Source organism: Mustela erminea, chromosome 2 (genome assembly GCF_009829155.1).
Source record: "Mustela erminea isolate mMusErm1 chromosome 2, mMusErm1.Pri, whole genome shotgun sequence".
NCBI lineage: Eukaryota > Metazoa > Chordata > Mammalia > Carnivora > Mustelidae > Mustela > Mustela erminea.
This window is the reverse complement of record NC_045615.1, coordinates 142,896,500-142,918,217: the sequence shown is the minus strand read 5'-3', so window position 1 is coordinate 142,918,217 and position 21,718 is coordinate 142,896,500.

The following is a 21,718-nucleotide window of genomic DNA, read 5'->3' as shown; positions in this document are numbered from 1 at the left end:
CTCAGGGACAGTAAGAGCCTGCAGGAGAGGTTCAGCTGAGAGCCCTTTTTTCCTCTTCCCCTTTGCCAGGCTCATGTCTGTAAGAGTTGAACTATTTGCTACCTTCCCGAGTCTGTACTCAGTTGTTTCACACAGACCTGGAAATATGCACATCATTAAAGTAAAAATTAAGCCAAACAGCAAAACTTCAGATTGGGAGAAACAACTATCTTTACAAGTCTAAGAATTAAGCTAAAATTCCAGCCTTACCTATGAAGTAAGGTTTTTGAATTTTAAGAATTATATTTTGCAAAATGGAATGTATGTATCATTTTTAGAAAAGCCACTCCTGGGGCGTCCAGGTGGCTCAGTGGGTTAAGCCTCTGCCTTCGGTTCAGGTCATGGTCTCAGGGTCCTGGGATCAATCGAGCCCCACATCAGGGTCTCTGCTCAGCAAGGAGCGTGCTTCACCCCTCCAACTCTGTCTCTGCCTGACTCTCTGCCTACTTGTGATCTCTCTCTCTCTCTGTCAAATAAATAAATAATCTTAAAAAAAAAACCAAACCTTAAAAAAAAAAAAAGAGCAGCCACTCCTTTAGAATTTTCTTGGGTTGATAACATTTTCTTTTTTTTTTTTTTTAAAGATTTTATTTATTTATTTGAGAGAGAGACAGTGAGAGAGAGCATGAGCTAGGAGAAGGTCAGAGGGAGAAGCAGACTCCCCATGGAGCTGGGAGCCCGATGCGGGACTCGATCCTGGGACTCCGGGATCATGACCTGAGCCGAAGGCAGTCGTCCAACCAACTGAGCCACCCAGGTATCCCGGGTTGATAACATTTTCAAATTTCCTTTCTCACAGCTACTGCATATAAAGGAACAAATGTGGTAAGACCCAGTCCCTGTAAATTGGTATAATCTCTGTGGACCACAGTCCTGATGAAACGTACATTGGCAACATTTATCAAAATTGCAGTACAAAAATTACATACTTTTTGACTCAAAAATACTATATCCAGGAATTTATATTATAGATATACTTGCACGTGTACTGATATAGGTACATGGTTATTCTGCACCATAGTTTATACAAGGCAAAAGGATGGAAACAACTTAAAATTCAAGAGGAGTAGCTAAATAAGTAATAGTATATGTAGACAATACAATACTATGCAGACATCAGGGGCTACCTGGCTGGTTCGATCAATGGAGCATTCGACTCTTAATCTCAGGGTTGTGAGTTAAAGCCCCACGTTGGTTGTAGAGATTACTTAAAAATAAAATCTTAAAAAAAATAAAAAATAAATAAAATAAAATCTTAAGGGGTTCCTGAGTGGCTCAGTTGGTCAAGTGTCTGCCTTGGGACCGAGCTCCCACATTGGGCTTCCTTTTACCCCCAACCCCACATGGGGCTTCTTGCTCAGTGGGGAGTCTGCCTCTCCTTCTCCATCTACCTCTCCCCTTCTGCTCATGCTCTCTCTCGCTCTCTAATAAATAAAATCTTAAAAAAATTAAAAATAAAATCTTAAAGAAATAAAAAATAAAATAAAAATAGCATGCAGCCATCAGGATGAATAAGGAAGCTAAGATTTAATGAGCTCCAGGATATATTGTTAAATGAAAAAGGCCAAATGTGGACAGTGGTGCAAGCATAGACAAAAGTTTATTTGTATGGGGGGGCTATATATATTTTTTGCTTTATATGCAGAGACTGGTTTTAGAGGGACACAGAGAAACTTGTAACATTGATTACTTCAGAGAACTGGGAGCTCGTGAAAGACTACTGTACGCTCTTTGCATCTTCTGAGGATTGAACTATATGAACAATTTAAAAGGATGATTTTTAACTGAAAGAATTCAATTGCAAAATAATCACAAAATAAGAATAACAATAGCTTTTTAATAAATATTTTTTTCTTTAAAAAATAATAAATAACGGAAATTGTGGAGTTCCATTTTACACCCTAAAACGTTGACATTTGAAAGCACTCTTTGTAATAAGTTTGACTCCAAGAAAAATCCAAGAGAAGATCCAAGACGGAACTGAAAAAGATAAATATTATGAAATTTCTAGATATTTTCATGGCTTCAAAGTGTCTCTTCACAGATTGTTCATTAGTTGCAAGGGGCAAAACAGTATATAGTGAAGAAACTGGACAGCACCTTGACTGGATGATCAAAATTAATATCACCATCAGAGGCAGACAGATATTTTGTGATATCCTGAAAAGGTCACAAATCACTTACGGGAATGTAAAAACAGACTGTACTCAAAGGGAAACCCAAACTGAAGAACACTCTAATAACTGATCTGTGTTCTTTTTAAAATGTCAATGCTGGGGCACCTGGGTGGCTCAGTGGGTTAAAGCCTCTGCCTTCAGCTCAGGTCATGATCCCAGGGTCCTGGGATCGAGCCCCACGTTGGGCTCTCTGCCCTGCAGGGAACCTGCTTTCTCCCCTCTCTCTGCCTGCCTCTCTGCCTACTTGTGATTTCTCTCTCTATGTCAAATAAATAAAATATATAATTTTAAAAATGTCAATGCTATGAAGCACTGACTAGTCCACATTAAAAGAGACTAAACAGACATGAAAACTAAATTCAACTATATGTCTTCCTGGACTGGGTCTGGAACTAAGAGGAAAAATAATACTATAAATAACATTATTGGGACAATTCACAAAATGGGATTACAGATTATAGATAGAAGTAATGCACCAAAGGTTTATAAGAATGTTGTTCTTTGTAAATTCATGTAATTATAGTAAGAGATAAAGACATGTGACAAATGCAATTTACTCTCCAATGGGGGTAAAAAATAATAATGCATAAATATGCACACACAGGTATGTATCTACAGAGTTAGTGAATTATAAAGCAAATGTGGTGGGGTGCCTGGGTGGTACAGTCAGTTTAGTATCTAGCTCTTGGATTCCGCTCAGGTCTGATCTCATGGTTGTGAGATCAAGCCCCCACAAGGAGCTCTGCATTTAGCAGGAGTTAGTTTGGTTGGGTTTCTCTCTCCCTCTCCCACTGCTGCTCCCAACAGAGCTCATGTATGTGCTCTCAAAAATCTTAAAAAACATAATAAAGTAGGGCCGCCTGGGTGGCTCAGTCAGTTAAGTGTCTGCCTTTGGCTCAGGTCAGGATCCAGGGGTCCTAGAATTGATCCCGGTTGGGTTCCTTGTTCAGTGGAGAGTCTGCTTCTCCCTCTCCCCTTCACCCCTGCTCATGCTCCTCTCATGCTCTCTCTCAAATAAATAAAATATTTTTTAAAATTTATTTTTATTTTTTAAAAGATTTTATTTACTTATTTAACAGAGAGAGATCTCAAGTAGGGAGAGAGGCAGGCAGAGGGAGAGGGGGGAAGCAGGGGAAGCAGGCTCCCTGCTGAGCAGAGAGTCCCATGTGGGGCTTGATCCCTGAGACCGTGATCTGAGCCAAAGGCAGAGGGTTAACCCACGGAGCCATCCAGGTGACCCAAATCTTTTATTTATTTATTTTTTTAAAGCAAATGTAGCAAAATATCAGAAGTTGGTAGATTTATTGTGAATGTACTGATTGAATGTACTGAATGTACTGATTGCCACTCAATTGTTTCCTTAGTTTAAAAAAAAAAGATTTTATTTATTTATTTGTAGGAGGAAGAGAACACAAGCAGGGGAAGTGGCAGGCAGAAGCAGCCAGCTCCCCACTGAGCAAGTAGCCTGGTGAGAGATTCAATCCCAGGATCCTGGGATCATGACCTAAGCCAAAGGCAGACACTTAACCAACTGAGCCATTCGGGAGTCCCTCAATTGTTCACTTTAAAATGGTTAATTTTATATTATGTGAATCTCACCACAAATGAAAAAAATTGATGGATTTCAACAAAGTGTATAAAGGTACTGAGAATTTCTGTATACTATTCTTTAAACGTTCCTATAAGATAGAAATTATTTCAAAATAAAAAGTTAAAGAACTTCTATATGTCAGTTAGTTTCCAGGAAAATGGACACTTAGTAGATGGGTCAGCAGAGAGGATTTAATTTGGAAATCGAATCCCTTACATAGATCTTGAAGGGCAGAAAAAAAGCAAAGAGACATTGAGGTAACTCCAGGGTAATGCCTACAGGTAGGAGGGGCCATACTCTGGCAGAGGTCCCAACGAACTGAGACTCAGGCCTCTGAGGGGTACAGTGGGGCTGGTTCAAGAAGCATGGAAAAGAACCTGGAGGCTAAAACAAACTACTGCTGTTGCCACCACGGTAAACAGACATTGCTGGCTTCCTCCTCTTGATTTCAAGCACCCCCCCCACCAGTGCCCCCTCCTGGTAGAACCTAACAGCAGCCCACTGACAAAGAGAAGGAATGCAGCTTGTAGAGTTCCAGCCCCCGCCTCATGGAGCCCAACAGGGAGGATTCAAAACCACCAGCATGTAGGACTCAAGGTCCTCGGAAAGCAATTATTTCTGGGTTTGGATTTGACAGAGAATAGCTTAACAAAAAATACACTTCACATGTCAGAATGCTAAGATGCGTGTAAAGCCAAGCTTGAAAGAAAAGTCACAATCTTAAATACAAATACTAATACAGCTTGATTCATGATATTTGTAGTAATATTATTATCTGTAAATTCCTTTTTTTTTTTTTTTTTTTTTTTTTTCCCAACACAGGGCTTGATCTTACGACCCTGAGATCCAGACCTGAGCTAAGGGGCACCTGGGTGACTCACATGGTTAAGCATCTGCCTTTGGCTTGGTCATGAGCTCAGGGTCCTGGGATCCAGCCCTGCGTCAGGCTCTCTGCTCATCAGAGATTCTGCTTTTCCCTCTCCCTCTGCCTCCCCCCCGCCCCCAGCTCATGCTCTGTCTCTCTCTGAAAAAAATAAATAAAGTCTTTAAAACAAAACAAAACAAAACAAAAAACAAAAAATCTGAGCTAAGGTCAAGAGTTGGACACTTAGTGGACTGAATCACCCAGACACCACTATTTGTAAATTTTTTTTTCTATTTTTAAATTCTTTAAAGTTGATGCAAACACTGATTTAACAAATACTGAACCACTGCTCCTGTGGAAAATAGAGGGTTAGCTTCCCGTGACTCTTTGGTCATAATATTTTTGTCCAACAATCAATGCCTAAGTTTGTTTTATGGGTGTTTCTGCTTAAAGAAGTCTTAGTTATTATATATTTGTTGATAGGTTAACTTTGAACTAATGTCCAATAGCACTATAACTCATGTCTAAATGAAGCTCATCTAACAGGTGTATTTTCTCCTTATGGCATATCACAACATTCTTTTTTTTTTTTTTAAATTTTATTTATTTTTTTGACAGACAGAAATCTCAAGTAGGCAGAGAGGCAGGCAGAGAGAGGAGGAAGCAGGCTCCCTGCTGAGCAGGGAGCCCGATTCGGGGCTCCATCCCAGGACCCTGGGATCACGACCTGAGCCGAAGGCTGAGGCTTTAACCCACTGAGCCACCCAGGTGCCCCTCACAACATTCTTGTGCTTAGGAACAGTAGGCAGCCCTTCAGCACTTAATGTAGGGGTATAAACAGTGAAATCACAAATAAATAACCACACAAAAATGTGGAAAATGGGGATGCCTGCATGGCTTAGATGGTTAAGTATCTGCCTTCGGCTCAGATCATGATCCCAGGGTCCTGGAATCAAGCCCCATATCAGGTTTCCAGTTTAGCAGGAAGTCTGTTTCTCCCTCTACCTCTGCTACTGTCCCCTGCTCATGATGTCTCTCTCTCAAATGAATAAATAAAATCTTGGGAAAAAGTGGAATATGGGGCATTACATAGATTGTGGAAAGACATTCGTTTATAGTATGAGAGCTGAAATAAAAAGGCAAGAGTGTTACCTTATTCAACCTTATTCAATTCAGCTGGGAACAGGCACATCAGCCCAGTTCAAATTTTTTGCTATGCTGCACATGTCTGAGAATGATTGCAAAAGCACCCAAAGATTGATAATATGTAAGTGTGGTAGGCAGTACTGACATGGCTCTAGGGATTCCTAATTCCTATATTCACACGCTTGTGAAATCTCTTTCCCTTGAGCATGGATTAGACCTAACGATTTCCTACTAACAATAGAATACAACAGCAGCAATGGACTGAAGCTTCTTTAAGCAGATTACTGCAGGGGAGAAAGAGAATCCGTTTCCTTCTACCTTTCTAAGTCCTCAGCTGGGGCCTCTGTGGCAAAAGACGTAACAAGAACAAAACGAAGTGACATCGTTAACATGTATAGCTCATATATGCATGGGAGAGACTAAGAATAACTCAAAGAGCTGGCTTAGAGCTCTGGCTTATACAGTATCTTCAACAAACAACAATAAATCTGTAGAGAAATGACAGGACAAAGGAAAGTAGTTTTAGACTTCTAAAGGTGGCAAACTATAAGAAGGTAGATATATGGGAAACTAATGGCAAATGAAAGCAAGTTAGTGCGTGCCTGGCTGGCTCATTTGGAAAAGTATGTGACTTTTGATCTTGGGATTGTGAGTTTCAGCCCCATGTTGGATGTAGAGATTAGTTAATTTTTTATTTTATTTTATTTATTTTTTTAAGAGAGAGAGGTGAGAGTACATGCATGGGGCAGGGAGGGGGTGAGGGAGAGAGAGGATCTTAAGCAGGCTCCATGTCCAGTGCAGAGCCCAACTCAGGGACTGATCTCATGACTAAGAAAGCATGACCTGAGCCAAAATCAGGAGTCAGATGCTTAACCAAATGACCCACCCGGGTGCCCCCCCAAAAAAAATCTGAAAAAAATAGAAACAAAAGCTAGTTAGTAAAGCTTGTTAGGTAGATTCCTCTGTGCCATCTCCAGGTTGATATAGGTCTATCTAACATTGCCTCTGGTAATTTTTTGTCCTTCCTGGTAGAAAGAGGAGGAGAGACATCTTTTTAATATTTATGCTCTACTTTTACGCAAATAGGGGGAGTGCAGAGACATTTCCTTGTACCTGCTTCTTAACTGTCTTTAGCTCAAAATAATTTTTATATCAAAGAGGCATATATTAGGGGCTCTTGGGTGGCTCAGTCAGTTAAGTGTCTGCCTTCAGCTCAGGTCATGATCCCAAGGTCCTGGGATTGAGCCCCACATCAAGTTCCCCGCTCAGCAGGGAGCCAGCCTCTCCCGCATGCCCCTCCCCCACTTGTGCTTGCTTTCTCTATCTCTCAAATAAATAAAACTTTTTTTTTTTTTAAAGATTTTATTTATTTATCTGACAGAGAGAAATCACAAGTAGACAGACAGGCAGGCAGAGAGAGAGAGAGGGAAGCAGGCTCCCTGCTGAGCAGAGAGCCCGATGCGGGACTCGATCCCAGAACCCTGAGATCATGACCCGAGCCGAAGGCAGTGGCTTAATCCACTGAGCCACTCAGGCGCCCCTAAAAACTTTTTTTTTTTTTTAAAGATTTTATTTATTTATTTGACAGAGAGAGATCACAAGTAGGTAGAGAGGCAGGCAGAGAGAGAGAGAGAGGAGGAAACAGGCTCCCTGCTGAGCAGAGAGCCCGATGCGGGACTCGATCCCAGGACCCTGAGATCATGACCTGAGCCGAAGGCAGTGGCTTAACCCACTGAGCCACTCAGGCGCCCCTAAAAACTTTTTTTTAAAAAGGCATATTTTGGGGTGAAATCTTTTGGTTTCCTTCATTACAAAATACTGCTTTCATCTTCCTGGTTGGTTTTATCCTTGGCTCTTCTCTCATGACTGCTCTGATGGTGAAGGCCAGCTATCAAGGAACTAACAGCCAACCTCAAACCACCAGCTGGAAGAGGAACTGAGCCACTGAGTGAGTCTGGAAGTGGTTCTATCCCAGTTGAATCTAGAGATGATTGTGTCACTGACCAGTACCTTTTTTTTTTTTAAGTTTATTTATTTAGGTAATCTCTACACACAACATGGGGCTTGAACCCATGATCAGAGATCATGAGTTGCATCCTCCACTGACTAAGACAGCCAGGCACCCCTCATTGGCCAATATCCTGACTGCAGCCTCACCAAAGACCCTGAAGCAGGGGCCTGTGAAACTGGGAATTTTGACCCACAGAAATTATGAGATAATAAATGTATGCTGTTTTACAGACACATGGAAAGATGTTAAGCATCACAAGTATTCAGGTAAAAGCAAATTAAAACCACAATACCACCTCACACCTGTCAGACTGGCTATTACCAAAATGACAAGGAATAACAAGTGTTGGAGAGGATATGGAGAAAAGAGAACTTTTGCACATTGTTGGTGGGAATTTAAATTAGTGCAGCCGCTATGGAAAATCGTATGGAGCTTCCTCAAAAGAATTAAAAATAGAATGACCATATAACCCAACAATTCCACTTCTGGGTATTTATCTGAAGGAAACTAAAACACTAACTTGAAAAGGCCTATGTACCCCACGTTTACTGCATTATATACACCAGCTAAGACATGGCAGCAACGGTAGTGTCTGTTGGTGAATGAATGGATAAAGATGTGGCGTAAAACCAATGGATATTATTCCACGTTAGAAAAGAAGGAACTCTTGCCATTTGTGACAACATGAGTGGACCTAGAGGGTATTCTGATTAGTGAAATAAATCAGAGAAAGACAAATACCATATGATTTCACTCATATGTAGAATACACAAAACACATGAACAAATAAACAAAAAGGAGAAACAGACCCATAAATACAGAGGACAAACTGATAGTTGCCAGAGGGAAAGGGGGATGAGAGGATGGGCAAAAAGAGTGAAGGGGAGTGGAAGATACAGGCTTCCAGTTGTGGAATGAGTATGTCATGGAGATGAAAGGGACAGTATAGGGAACATGGCCAATTGTACTGTAATAGTGTTGTATGGTAATGACAGACGGTAGGTACACCTGTGGTCAGCCTAGCATGTCAAATCAGTATGGTGTACAGCTGGGGCAAATGTAACATTGTGTATCCACTATGATTTGATATTTCAAAAAGTATGCTGGGGATGCCTGGGTGGCTCAGTAGAGTAAGCATCTGCCTTCGGCTCAGTCATGATCCCAGTATCCTGGGATGGAGTCCAGCACTGGGCTCCATGCTCAGAAGGGAGCCCACTTCTTCCTCTGCCTGGTGCTCCCCCTGCTTGTTCTCGCTTTCTCGCTCTGAGAAATAAATAGATAAAATCTTAAAAAAAAAAAAATATATATATATATATATAAAAGATGTTATTTTACATCACCTTAGCAACAATTAGCAATAAGCAAATAATACAATAAGAAAAATTAAACAAATTAAGCACTGAATATAAAATTTTTTTAAAAAACATAAAAGATCAAATACAAAAATCAACAATTTAGAGATATAAGAAATGGTAGAACTAATAAATCCAAGAATTGACTCTTTGAAATGCAGTAAACTACTAACTTACCTAAGACATAAAAAAGAAGAAAAGATGAATATACAAAATAAGAAATGAGAATGGGGACGGGGCGCCTGGGTGGCTTAGTGGTTAAGCCGCTGCCTTCGGCTCGGGTCATGATCTCAGGGTCCTGGGATCGAGTCCCGCATCGGGCTCTCTGCTCAGTGGGGAGCCTGCTTCCTCCTCTCTCTCTCTCTGCCTGCCTCTCTGCCTACTTGTGATTTCTCTCTGTCAAATAAATAAATAAAATCTTAAAAAAAAAAAAAAGAAATGAGAATGGGGAAATAAGCACAGATATAGAAGAAAAATTTAGGAGTACTTGGTTGAGAAGCTAGTCTAATTGCTCTCTGTTGGGGCTGTTTATCCTTTTACCCTGAGCCATAGGCCCAAGAAAACCTTGCCTGTCCCTTTGGAAAAAAGAAAGAAAAGAAAAAGTACTTGATTCAATTTTATGAATTATTCAAGTTTAAAAGAAAATGTTTATTTCATACATGATTCCTTCCTTTTCCCTATGGGGAAGTCAGGTGATGTAAGTTTGGGCTTTATGTCTTATATCCTGATTATTCTCTGTAATTCAGGGTGAAACTGGGTAAAAATTTTACAAAGCAGTGTTAATCTACCAGCATGTCACCACCTAATAATGGTCATGAAATCCATGTTGTGACTCTTGACCAGAATTTTAAAATGACATACAATGAAAATTGGAATGTGATACACACTATTAATAAAATATACACTATTAATACACACGATTAATAAAACATAATAAGGATAAGTGTTGTTTTCATAAAACTTGTACTTCAGTTATGTGTGGGTTATGCATGCACATTAGTTGTTAGATAAAATGTATTTCTTGGGGTGTCTGGGTGGCTCAGTGGGTTAAGCCTCCTCCTTCAACTCAGGTCATGATCCCAGGGTCTTGGGATCTAGCCCAGCATCAGTTCTCTTCTTAGCCGGGAGTCTGCCTCTCCCTCTCACTCCACAGCTCCCCCTGCTTGTGCACTCTCTCCCTGTCTAATAAATAAAATCTTAAAAAAAAAAAAATTTCTTTCTCTTTGTCCAGTCAAAAGCATTTGAAAGTCACTTGTGCAGACTCAGGATATATGCAAAGTATTCTGTACACACAGAGAGCTCCCAAGAGTATCTTTAATTGGGAGCCCCAACACCAAAACATGGTGGGGATGACTTTTTGCCATTAAAACATATGCCACAACATTACAGGTTTCAAACTGTGACTCATTTTTTCCAGGGGTTAACGTTCCTTTTTCCACCTGCTGTAAAATACCATTGGTAATTTCCATCTGTTCCAATGATCTTGTATTTCATGGCAACTGCTAGACTTCTTCAGTTTTATCCATTTTAAAATTATGTTTGCATGTTTTTTTGTATTGAAAATTTGTTCGTTTCTTGCTACATGATGGATTCCTAAACTTTATGTTATTTTTCCTTTAGTTTTAAGCTATATATATTTTTTCCATATGGAATCTATCTGCCTAGCATATGGAAGAACACAAGGAAAACGCTGAAGATCAAACCTTTTCACCAGTCCTTTAGGTTGCCCTTACCTCGACCTTAATTCCTTCTTCTTGCTCTTCTCTACTTTACTCCTTAATTGCATTGAGAAGGCACTGGCATTCCTCTCTCCCCGCCCACACCCTGGGGGAGGAGCTGCCCATGGCATAAAGGAGCCCTCTGGAAAGGTCTGTGTGGCAGGGAACTGAAGACTGGCTAAGAGCCAGCAAAGATCTGAGGTCTGACAACAGCCACAGGAGTGAACTTGGAGGTGGACCCTCCCCTAGCTGAGCCTTGAGGTGACAGTTCTCCTGGCTAATAACCTTCCTTATCAGAGATCCAGGGCCAAATCTGTATCCAGATTCTTGACCCACAGAAACTGTGAGATGATGTTTGTTGTTTTCAGTCAGTATGATTTGGGGTAATTTGTTACACCCCAAAGGTAATGAATACTGAGGCAGTCACCATTGTTTCAGCCTTGTTGGAAGCATGGCTCAGCCTCTATCTTTGGTGTTGAAAGGAGCCAAATATGGTCTGTCCTCAATTCCAGATGAATATGGGCACATGTGGGCACATGACCCAGGCTCAGCCTGTCCAGGAATGGCCTGGGATTTAGTGACCTAAATCCTTAAAGTAGGGAGGGGTGAGAAATGATTCTTCACGGCATCTGCCCTGAGGGTTCCACAGCTGTGGTACCAATGGCAACTCCCCAGCGGGACTGTCCCTTTTCTCTAGTCCTCAATTTCCCTGTCTGTAACATGGACACAGTAACAGTTCCTGTAAGTTAGGGCTGATATGAGGATTGCACAGATTCCAGTCAAGTGTTTAGGTCAGCAGCTGGCATACAGCAAGTGCTATTTTAATGTTGATTTTTATTATTATTTTATACATGAGGAAATGAAGTCCCAGAGAAGTAATTCGCCAAGATTGGAACTCATATTGGAAGAGTGGAAGGGGATATAAGAAAAAGGGTGCTCCTTTCCCCTTTGTTTTTAGGGAACTTGTAGAAAGTTGCTCTAAAATTGGGAGGTGTTGACACTGAAGACAGAGATTGAGTGGGAGAATTACGAGTAGCAACGTAGAGTAGCAACGTAGAGTCCTGCTTCATCACCAGTTAAGTCATTCACTCTCCCTTGCATGTGTAAGACATCAGATTCCCAGTGTAGTCTGCTTCTTCAGGGCTGGACAGTGGACACACCTGGTTTTGAAAGGTGGGTTCAGGGCATCCCCAAGTTTTCCCTGTGGGCAGTCCCAAATAGTTACCACTTCCCGAGGGCTTCCTGTGTGACTGTGACTGGCACAAGTTAACCACGTGCTCTGTGCATTAACTCATGGGGTGAAGGAGCAGGAGGCTGGCTGAGGACAAAGCAAAAGCTGGCGCCTTGCACCCCCCCCTTCACCCGCTCCCCTCCATATGTGTAGCATTCCTCAGGCACCCCTGACTGCCATAAAATGATAAATAGTTAACTTGCTGAGATCACAATCCTGCAAGGCAGGAGTCTCCCTTGGTTTGCAAATGTCCTTGAGATTTACAACAAAGAAGTTACCTTATCAATAGCCCAATTTCCAGGGACACAGAACTCAGTTCCTCAAGCCCTAATGTCACCCTCCCCTCCATAAAAAAACCGAAGGAGGTGGAAGTAGAAGGAAAAGCAAATAAAGTTAAATTTCTTCTAAACCTAAATCTCATTAACAAGGATGCTTGATAGCAGGAATGTAACATTCCACCAGGAGACTCCAATTGTCTTTACTTGATAGTAACCAGGCCTTCAATATCCTGATAGTGCTTTTTTTCCCCTGCATGCGTGGGCTAACCAGCCAGTTCTGCTTCTGTAAGATTGCTTTGTCTGCTTTTGCACGTGGGTCCCCTGACCCAATCCACTGACGCCAGGTATACCTGTTCAAATTGTCAACCAATTAGCACAGCCCTACCCGAAACTTGTTTGTACCTGTCTATAAAAATCCTGCACCAACCCAGCTCTGGACCTCTCGGCGTTATCGGCAACAAGCGGCGCAGAGGTCCAGGTTCGAACCTGCAATAAACGACCCTTGCTGATTGGCTTTGACTCACGTCTCTGGTGGTCTTTTAAGGTGGGGGTAATATTCAATTGGCATTTCAGGGGCAGTTATTATTAGCTCTATTTTAAAGATGAAAAAACAAAAGCAGAGAGAGGTTAAGTAACTTACCTAAGGTCACACAGCTAGTGAACAGAAGAACTCTGAATGTGGGCAGTCTGGTTCCGGACCAGGCTCCTAACCACTATGTTTCCCTGCCTCTCAGGTGAAGTGTCTAGTCCTACCTACCTCTAGGAAGGCTCACTCAAGTGCCCAGTATCCAGCTCATGTGCTGGTCACTATGGTCAGCTGAATAATGGCCCCCAAAGATAACCCATGTCCTAATGTCCAGAACCTCTGAATGTTACCTTATACAGCAAAAAGGACTCTGCAGATGTGATTAAACAGAAGCTCTGGAAAGAGAGGGATTATCCCAGATTATCCAGGGAGCACTAATTATAATCACAAGTGCCCTTCTGCCAGGGAGCCGGAGGGGGATTTGAGGATGGAAGCAAGAAGCAAGAAGAGTGATTCCAGAAAGGTCAGGAGTGAAGGGACACAGGCAGCCTCGAGAACTTAGAGAAGGCAAGAAAATGGATTCTCTCCTACACCTCCAGAGAGAGCCATCCTGTTTACACCTTGCCTCTAGCTCAGCAAAACTGATTTCAGACTGCTGACCTCAGGAAGTGTAAGAACATACATCTGTGGGGTTTTAAGCCACAAAATTTGTGGTAATTTGCTACAGCAATGACAGGAAACCAGTAACAGTCACAAACTTTGAGGGTGCCTCATTTTTGGGGTCATGGCATTAAGGGTAGGCATTATAGGTAATTCTGCTCCCCTCGACCCTGCACGCCCCCCCCCCCATGAGTCATCAGTCCAATCATATACCAGCAGCTTTTGCTCCTTCATTCACACATATACAGAGTGCCCCTTAGAGTCTAGGCACTATCAGAAGTCCTGGGCTTACAGCAAGCAGTGAACAGGACAAGAGTGCTAGCTCATAGTTTCCATTTCCAACGAAGGAAGGGGACGGGGACGATACATGCACAAAGGAAGAAATATATTCTCTGAAGACAATTATTTGTTTAGCTTAGGCCTCAGTCATTGCTCACCTGGGTAACCTCACAGCCTTCTACCTGCCTCCTCACGAGAAAGACATCCTCGTCCAGTCTCTTTGTGAATAGGAGACCATGTGTGACGCACCTTCACCTTGCGCCCCTCCCCGCCCTCACCAATGCATTCACCAGAGTTCTTTTCTTTTTACATTTTTTTACATAAACACCACTCCCAACATGGGGCCTGAACTCATGACCCTGAGGTCAAGAGTCACATATTCCACCAACTGAGACAGCCAGGAACCCCCAGAGTTATTTATTTTAGATTTTTATTTATTTGTCAGAGAGAGACAGACAGAGCACAAGCAGGGGGAGAAGCAGTTAGAGGGAGAAGCAGGCTTCCTGCTGAGCAAGGAGTTGGAGGCAGGACTTGATCCCAGAACCCTGGGATCATGACCTGAGCTGAAGGCAGATGCTTAACTGACTGAGCCACCCAGGCATCCCCCAGAGTTATTTTCTTAAATGGCCCATCAGCCCTGAAGGATCAAGAGCAAAGAGCCTGGCTCAAAAGATCTTTCTGGCTCTGGTCTCCGCTCCCTATCCAGCCTCATCTCACTCTCCCCTTTCCTTGCCTGACCTTGCCTCCACAGCCCAGCTGACCCACGGATATTCCGTACTTAAGCCAGGACCCTACTCTAGGTCTTTGCCTTTCTACTTGCCTGCTGTAGAGTGCCCTTGCCCATTCCTCTTTCAGAAAGCCTTTCCAGGATCCCTAAGTTTGAGTTAGTTTTCCCAAGGGACCCGGGGAACATCCCACACATAGCACTCACCATATAGTAATATATGTACACGTTGTCCTTCCTTAATGAACTGCAGGCTCCTTGGGGAATGGGACCGCCCCCCTCTTTCATCTTGGAATTGTGAGTGTACCTTACAAAATCTCCAGGCACACAGGAAGCCCTCACAACACTTCCTGAAGGAACAAGTCTGAGTAGGGAGGTTTCACAGATCTCACCATGGGAGTGAAGAGAAAGAAATCATTCATGAGGGCTAGGTGTGCCTTTCAAAGAATGTGAAATTTCAGACATGCTGTGAGAAAGGGCCAAGGCTTGGCAGGGCGTCCCATGCTGGCAAGCTGGATCGGGTTTTTGGAGAAGTCCAAGGAGCCTGGGGAGGAGGCTGAGGGGGAAGCAGCTTATCCAGGGCTGCAGGCAGGAAGTTGGAAGAACACATAGGTTTTCAAACCACGCTGGCAAGGTACGTGGCTCTTAATGATTCAGGTATCAGAAAACTGTACCAGGCAGCTATGTTGTTGGGTTGGATGGATGGTCCATTAAGAGGTGCCTAATTTGGCCTAATCTGTGTGTGTTACACAGAGCCACTTCTGAACGCAGCTCTCATTCTTGCAGGAAAAGAGCTGGAAAGCTTCTTCCTTTATTTGGGCTGGGCTGCTTTAAGACACCTCTGACCGTCCCCCCTGAGGAGGAAGAGGCAATAGTGAGGAGGAAGAAGTCACGGAGAGGTGGCAGTTTTGAGATTCAGTGAAACCAGGCTGCTAGAACCACCAGAGAATCTACTGTAGGCCGGTTTCAGGCCCTGTAGGCACTTTTAAAGCAGGAAGGGGTGTGGCCTTTTTATTGTGGGTCTAAAGCTTGTGGACTCCCCTGGGGGTGGTTCTTTGGTTGCCATCCTTTAGAATGTTTACATATGACTTAGACACAATGGGACTGTAGTTGCACAAAGCCCTCAGGGGGCTGGTTTCAGGACCAGAATTAAAGGAAGATGGGCCTTCCATTCTTCTCAGAATCTCTTAAAACAACTTAAAGGACTGCTGAGCGGATCAGAAGATAGGCTGGGTGGGGCCCGAATTTGTATTCTCTTAACTGTTTTTACACTGATAGGAAATGGGAGAAGAGATTTGACTTGCACCCAGCGCCCACCTCATTCCCTCCCTGTACTGTTTTTACTCCACAGCAACCGCAAAAAGGTGCTTTCCTCCGGTTGCCACCAGATGTAGAATTTTCCAAGAGGCTAGCATTTTTGCGGTTGTTCCCGGTCGGTGACTATATCCTAATGCCAAATTTCCTCCCCCATTTCTGTGTCTTGACCCCTTCACGAACCCCACGTGTGTCCTCTCACCCAACATTTCTTCAGACACCTGGTACTGTGAGCTCATACTGCAGTGCTTGCTACCAGTGACGTTATTTGTGGAATTTTAGCTTAAAAACGGAACCCTGGGGCGCCTGGGTGGCTCAGTGGGTTAAGCCTTTGCCAACGGCGCAGGTCCTGATGGGATCGAGCCCTACATCGGGCTCTCTGCTCAGCACGGAGAGTGCTGCTTCCCTCTCTGCCTGCCTCTCTGCCCGCCTGTGATCTTTCAAATAAATAAAAATAAATAAATAAATAAATAAATAAATAAATAGGAACGCTTCAGTGACTGAGGAAAAAAAGTTTAAACCTAATTCCAAAAGAACTGAGGACCTTATATCCATATATATTTCTCCTCAATTGGGCCTCGTGTAGAAAAGACTTCCTCATGGGGCGCCTGGGTGGCTAGGTGGGTTAGATGTTCTCTCGATTTCGGCTCAGGTCCTGATTTCGGGGTCCTGAGGCCAAGCCCAAGCGTGGGCTTTGTGCTCAGCAGGGAGTCTGCTTGGGATTCTCTCTCTTCCTTTGCAGCCCTGCCCACGTTCTCTCTCTCTCTCAAATACATATATTTCGCAAAAAGAAAAAAGAAAAGAATAAAGACTGTTCATCACTACTCCATGCTTGGTTCACTGCCTTCTCGAAGTTTCGCAGTGGCCAAGACTGTGGGATGCCTGAGGTTCGAGGCTGTGTCATTTATTCCGGGAGCCGACACACAGCTGACATTCGGTCAACATGTTTGTATATTCAGGAAGAGAAGCCGCCCGTCTTCTCCGAGCTGACTTCTCCCTCACGCCCCGCCCTTTCTGCGGAAATCATAGACTCACCGCTCGCCCCTGCAACACCAAACCAAACAAGCACCCCCATAACCGTCCCCCTCGCCCCACGCCCTCTGGCTCGCCCCTGCCATCGGCTTTAGCTACTGTCTTTTCCCTTGCCAGAAAAAAAGCGCATAATTAGCCTCACTTCTCTTCACTCCCTATCCCCTGACATTGTGAAATCTGCCTCTAGCGTCCATTACTCACAGAAATTGTCCCCACCACATTGGTCAGGGGCCTCTTCATCAAGAACTCCGTGAGGCCTCGTTTGGTCTCCTAGCATGGCTGCTGTTGATTGCGCCACCTGCGCACGACCCCACGGCGGCTGCGCGGGCCACACCTCTTCCGGTTCTCCCAGGATCTCTTCCGGCCACTTCTCCCCGCCTCCAGTTCGGGGGTCTCTTCATTTTTAGCCCCTGCCTCGTAAACACACCTGTTGCCAAGGAGTCTAACAGTTATCCTCCTCTCCCCCACCATCAGTCTAGAACATTGTTCCCAAATGTGCTCTACCTCGATCGCCAACACGGGCATCAGGGACAGCCTGGGAGAAATGCAGCGTCTTGGCTCCTCCTTTGGCGTTCCCGCATCAGAATCTGCATTTTTCCCAAGTGACTCATCCACACGTTAAAGTTGAAGGATGGCTGGTCTGTAGCTGCACGGGCCAAGAGAAATATAATGCATGCCCTGTATGTGTAATTTAATATGTCTAGTAACTACAGTTAGAAAGGGGGCGAGAGGGGCGCCTGGGAGGCTCAGTGGGTTAAGCGTCTGCCTTGGTCATGATCCCAGCATCCTAGGATGGAGCCCCGCAAGGGGCTCCCTGCTCAGCCGAGAGCCTGCTTCTCCCTCTCCCTCTGACTGACGTTCTGCGCACTTGTGCTCTCTGTCAAATAAATAAATAAATAAATAAATAAATAAATAAAATAAAATCTTAAAAAAAAAAAAAAAGTGGAGAGTGGGGGCACCTGAGTGGCACAGTGAGTTAAGCATCCGGCTCTTGGTTGGGACTCTGGGTCATTGGACAGAGCCCCAAGTGGGGCTCTGCGCTCAGCCTGGAGTCTGCTTGGGACTCTTTCTCTTCCTCTCCCACTGCTCTTCCCCCATAAAAACAAATAAATAAATTTTTATTATTTTTTCTTTTTTAAAAAAGGTTTTATTTATTTATTTGATGGGCAGAGAGGGAGAGAGCACAAGCAGGGGGAGTAGCACAGGGAGAAAAAGCAGGCTCCCCTCTGAGCAGGGAGCCTAACCATGCGGGGCTCCATCCCAGTACCCTGAGATCATGACCTGATCTGAAGGCAGTCCTTAACTGACAGCCAATCCAGTCACCACCCACCACCCACTCCCACCACCAAATAAATCTTTAAAAAAGTGAAGAGAAACAAGTGAAATCAACTGTAATCACTCATTTAACTCAATATATCCACACTGTTATAACTTCAGCATGTAACACATATAAAAATGATTGCAGCATTTTTGCTGCTTCTTCTGTAGGAAGTTTCTGAAATTTGGTGACTATTTTACATTGCCAGCACATGTGGATTCACCCCACCGCATTTTAAGTACCTAGTAGCCACATGATCAATGGCTACAGTATTAGACACCTAGTAGCCACATGATCAATGGCTACAGTATTAGACACTGCAGCTGAGCAGTTTAGCAGGAATATAAGACTTTAGGGTTTAGAGCCAAACAAGTTTGTGTACGAACAGACTTTAGCACTTACTAGCTTTGTGATCTTGGGCAAATTCTTCTCTCTGCACCTTCTTTCCTCCGTTAGCAGGGAATAATATTCAGTATCCTATTCAGCCCCAGTGAAGATTAGAGATAATGTATATAAAAAGTACATTGCACTTGATAAATGGTGGCTATTAATACTTTTCCCTTTATCTAATTATATGCCAGGTTTGCCTCATTGATTAGCAACATGTTAATTATCATTATTATTTGCAAAGGTTTTTTAAAAAATTGAATGGTTATTAGAAGATGGCTTTGATGCTGCTTCATATGGTTCTCAGGGGTTGATTCAAAATATAAACAATGTATTTTTAAGGTTTTTATTTAATTTCTAGTTAGTTAACATATCAAAATGTAAACAATTTAAATCCTTGCTTTCCAAAGTTATATGGTGGCAGACTCTGAAGCCAGACTCCCTTGCTTCAAATCCCAGCTGTGCCTGTTTCCTCTTCTAAAATAGGGTAGGGCTTATAATAGTCTCTGTACTATGGAGTTTTTGTGAAGATTAAATACATAGAAGTTCCTCACAAGTACCTGACCCATAGTAGGCACTACAAATTATAACAATAATAAAGGACCCATTAACAATAACAATTATGAAGAGTTTGGGGATATTGGAAATGCTCCCATTGTGATGTTAAATAAAAGAAACAGAACACAAAATAGCTCCTCTAGTAACATCACAACTATAGTTAAAACGAAGTAGCTTAGAATTATGGCTAGGAGTGACACACTAAGTGTTAAGTGTGATTGCGTTTGGGAGATAGAATTTTGGGTGACTTTTTTCCTTTCTGCTTTTCTAAATATGCCTTAATTTTGTAACAAGGAGACCCAATTACCTTTATTTTTTAAATTGTTTCCTTTAAGAGGATGGGCTTTGGACTAAAACTCCCCAGGTTCCCTTGAGGGCATTATGTTAAGTGACATAATTCAGACAGAGAAGGACAAATACTGTAAGATCTTCCTTATATGTGGAATCTAAAAAAAAGGCCAAACTCAGAAACGAAGACTAGAATAGTGGCTGCTGGGAGCTCTGATGTGGAGGAAAGGGGGCAACAGACCAAGTATAAACTTCTAGTTATAAGATAAACAAGCTGTGGGGATCTAATATTCAGCATGGTGACTAGAGTTAATGATACTATATTAAAATACTAGAAAGTTGTGGGGTACCTGGGTGACACAGTTGGTTAAGTGGCCAACCCTTGCTTTCCGCTCAGGTCCTGATCTCAGGGTCATGAGATCGAGCCTCGCATTGGGCCCCACATTCAGGGCAGAGTCTGCTTGAGACTCTCTCTCCCTCTGCCCCTCTTGCTTGTGCTCTTTCTCTCCCTCTTTCTCAAATAAATAAGTAAATCTTTAAAAATATATATATATACTAAAAAGTTACTAAGAGTAAATCTCAAATGTTCTCACCACACACAAAAAATTGTAGTTATGTGAGGTGATGGATGTGCTAACTTAACTGCAGTAATCATTTCTCATAACTAAAATATGCAGATTGCAGTAATCTGATACAATGTGATCAGATCATCACTGTATGCCTTACACTTACACGATGTTATGCATCAATTATATCTCAAAAAAACTGAAAAAAAACCCTAAGAAATGGGGGATAAAAGATCTATTTGATAGATGTCAGAGAAGTGAATTTTAACTTTACTTAAGTAAAATATTAAAATAAAAAAAATTTCTGGGGCACCTGGCTGGCTCAGTCAGAAGAGTATGGTGATGTTTGAGCTCAGGGTTGTGAGTTCAAGCCCCTCTTTGGGTGTAGAGATTACTTGGAAATAAAATCTTTAAAAAAAAAAAATTCCCTAAGCTCCAATTCTGCCATCCTTTTCTCTACTGGTGACTTTGGGTAACTTGCTTAACTCCTCTGTGCCTTGATTTCCTTATCTATAAAATGGGAACAATAATTATACTTAACTCATAAGAAATGTGAGGATTAAATTATGTAATACCTGTAAAGGGTTTAGGAAAATGACTGGCACATAATTACCAGGTTTTTCGATGACGATGAAGAAGAAGAAAGCGATGATGATGGTTTGTGCTGGTGACGTGTGCCTCCTCTGGGTTTGAATCCCAGCATTCCCACGTATTAGCTGTTGGAGTGTGGGCATGTTTCTTACATCCACTAAGCCTCAGCTTCTTCATCTGTAATTGGGAATAATACAACAGGTCATGGTATCATATAAGATTGTCATGGGTGTTAAAAAACAAAGCCATTGGCCCAAGGTTGAGTCACTTTTGCCAGGCGAAGTCACCAAACTGGGGCTTACTACCCAGTTTAATTGCAAATTCAACCTTCCACAGAAACTTGGTCCTAACTGGTCAGTCAAGACTTTTCTGATCAGGCCCCCCCCTCCCCGCACAGTAACCTGTCACACAGACCCTCTCTGTCCTCCGCTGCCTTCTGCAAGTGAAGATGAGGCAATCTACATGGTAAGACCTTAGCCTGTCCCCTTAAGGGAAGAGGACCCTCCTTGGGACAATCTTTTTTTCATTTTGTACAACTCCTCAGGACTTCCCTCTTCTTGCTAGATGGGATGCAGCCAGATGGTTAATTCACTTAACAATTTGCCAATTACATCCTCAAATTTATTCCGTTGGTTTTGTTGTTATTGTTTTGTTTTAATGGGGAATGGGGGCTCCTGGGTGGCTCAGTCGCTTAAGCTCAGCTCAGGTCATGATCCCAGGGTCCGGGGATGGAGTCCCGCGGAGGGCTCCCTGCTCAGCGGGGAGTCAGCTTCTCCCTCTGCCTTTGCCTCTCCCCCTGCGAGTGCTTGCGGGGGGGGCACTCTCTTTCTCTGAAATAAACACAACCTTAAAAAAAAAAAAAAAAGCAAAAAACACACATGGGAGAATAAATAAGATCACTCATGTATAGTGCGTGGCTTACAGTAAGATCGATATTAATTTAAAAAATTTAAACAAATTGGAATAACAATATCTACCTCATAGGTTATTGTGAGAATAAAGTAGGAGCGCTTTGAAAACTCCTCTATGAGGCACTAGTTATGTCAACTCAAGGCCACCAGATGGCA